The following is a 2,566-nucleotide window of genomic DNA, read 5'->3' as shown; positions in this document are numbered from 1 at the left end:
CCATATGTCCCTGGCACCTTTTGGGCTGTTTCCCCAGCACTGGAGCTCAGAGCGAGTGGGTCCATTGGCGAGTAGGTCCATGCATGGTGACTTTAAGAGGAAAGCCTGGGACTCCAACAGTGCTTTGTCTCACTCAGCCACTATCTCCACTGGTTTTCACAGCCAGACATTATGGGGACTTCTCTACTTAGCACTGGAATCCTAGACTGGGGAGCATTGTGTGAAGCTGGGACCCCTCACTCCACACTGGAGACCTTCACAGCTAAGATAGCCCTCTCAATTTTAACCACCACATTTGGGTATAGGACCATTTCATTCCACATCTTTGGCCCCACTACTAGTCTCTATGTGGCTTCTTTTGTATATCCTTCATTATAGGACTTCTGTTCAGCTAGACTTGAGGCAATTCTCAATGATAGTTGTTCTATAGTTTATTTGTAATTTCGATGTGTTATGGGAGGAGGCAAGCACAGCATTTACCTACTACCCCATCTTTACTGTATGTTCCTGAATTCTTATACAGCATTATCGATGGTTCATCAGTGCACGTGATTTACTGATGTCATTCTTTCACTTCATTAGTTTAAAAATAGCACTTATGGGGCCCTGGCAAACCGCCTAGTGACAGCCATATGGTAAGGCAGATCCTGGGCGTGGGTTAATTGCTCCTGGTTTTCCACGCAGATATTCACTTCTGACATGTGCAAGATGAAGACTGAGGAGGTGAAGAGCACAACTAAGACGCAGCGCATTGCCTCCCACAGCCACGTGAAGGGGCTGGGGTTGGACGAGAGCAGCTTGGCCAAGCAGGCGGCCTCGGAACTTCTGGGCCAGGAGAGCACACAAGAGGCATGTGGTGTGATAGTATAATTAATTAAAAGCAAGAAAATGGCTGGAAGAGCTGTCTTGTTGTCAAGACCTCTTGGAACAGGCAAGGCAGCTCTAGCTCTGGCTATTGCTCAGGAGCTGGGTAGTAAGGTGCCATTCTGCCCCATGGTGGGGAGTGAAGTTTCCTCTGCAGAGATGAAGAAGACAGAAGTGCTGATGGAGAACTTCCGCAGGGTCCTTGGGCTATAGATAAAGGAAACCAAAGAGGTTTGTGAAGGTGAAGTCACAGAGCAAACTCCGTGTGAGACAGAGAACCTGATGGGGGGTTATGGTAAAACCATTAGCCATGTAATCATAGGACTCAAAACAGCCAAAGGAACTAAACAATTGAAACTGGACCCCAGCCCTGGCCAGTTTGGCTCAGCGGTTAGAGCGTCGGCCTGCGGTCTGGAGAGACCCGGGTTCGGTTCCCGCTAAGGGCACGTACTTCGGTTGCAGTTTGTCCCCGGCCCTGGTTGGTCGTGCGGGTGGCAGCCACTCGATGTGTCCCTTCACGTCGATGTTTCTCACTCTCTCTCCCTTCCTCTCTCTCCCTCTCACTCTGTGCAAAAAATGGAAAAATATCCTCAGGTGAGGATAAAAAAAAAAAAGAAACTGGACCCCAGCATTTTTGAGAGTTTGCAGAAAGAGTGAGTAAAGACTGGAGATGTAATTTACATTGAAGCCAAAGGGGAGCTGTGAAGAGACAGGCAGGTGTGATACCTTTGCCACAGAATTTGACCTTGAAGCTGAAGAGTATGTTCCCTTGCCAAAGGGGGGTGTGCACAAGAAGAAAGAAATCATCCAGGATGTGACCTTGCAAGATTTGGACATAACCAATGCCAGGCCCCAGGGTGGACAAGACATCCTGTCTATGATGGGCCAGTTAATGCAGCCAAAGAAGATAGAAATCACAGACAAACTTCAAGGGGAGATTAACAAGGTGGTGAACAAGTGCATTGATCAGGGAATTGCTGAGCTGGTTCCAGGTGTGCTCTTTATTGATGAGGTCCACATGCTGGACATTGAGTTCTTCACCTACCTGCACCGGGCCCTGGAATCTTCTATTGCCCCCATCGTCATCTTTGCATCTAACCGAGGCAACTGTGTCATCAGGGACACTGAGGATATCACCTCTCCTCATGGCATCCCTTTTGACCTTCTGGACCGAGTAATGATCACCCGTACCATGCTGTACACTCCACAGAAAATTAAACAGATCATTAAGGTCCGTGCCCAGACAGAGGGAATCAACATCAGTGAGGAGGCGTTGAATCACTTGGGGGAGATTGGTACCAAACCACTCTGAGGTACTCAGTGCAATTGCTGACTCCAGCCAACTTGCTTGCTAAGATCAAACGGAAGGGCAGCACTGAGAGAGAGCATTCAGAGATCAGTGAGCTCTTCTATGATGCCAAGTCATCAGCCAAAATCCTGGCTGACCAGCAGGGTAAGTACATAAAGTGAGTCTTTCTGCAAAGAGACACTCTCCAGCATGCCGGGGCCCAGGTACAGCCTGTAGATACAAGGCTTACCCCTGACCTTCAGATTGTGTTCCCACTGAGGTGTGGTTGGCAGCAAGTTAGGTATGCAAAGTGTTTTTTTTTTTTTAAGTTATCATAATTTCTTCCATGGTTGCTTTGAAGGAACCCTGCCTCACCTGGCATGTTTTCTAATTCCTTACATTTTGATGACCAAA

At 48.1% G+C, this 2,566-nt stretch overlaps 1 pseudogene; it reads left to right on the top strand.

The window, feature by feature from the left end:
• Nucleotides 1-708: 708 nt before the first annotated feature.
• On the top strand, nt 709-2,334 carry LOC118622868 (annotated as a pseudogene).
• Nucleotides 2,335-2,566: the final 232 nt, after the last annotated feature.

This window comes from Molossus molossus, unplaced genomic scaffold (assembly GCF_014108415.1).
Source record: "Molossus molossus isolate mMolMol1 unplaced genomic scaffold, mMolMol1.p scaffold_m16_p_9, whole genome shotgun sequence".
Classification (NCBI taxonomy): Eukaryota; Metazoa; Chordata; class Mammalia; order Chiroptera; family Molossidae; genus Molossus; species Molossus molossus.
The sequence above is the reverse complement of the archived record's forward strand: the minus strand, read 5'-3'. Positions and strand labels throughout refer to the sequence as shown.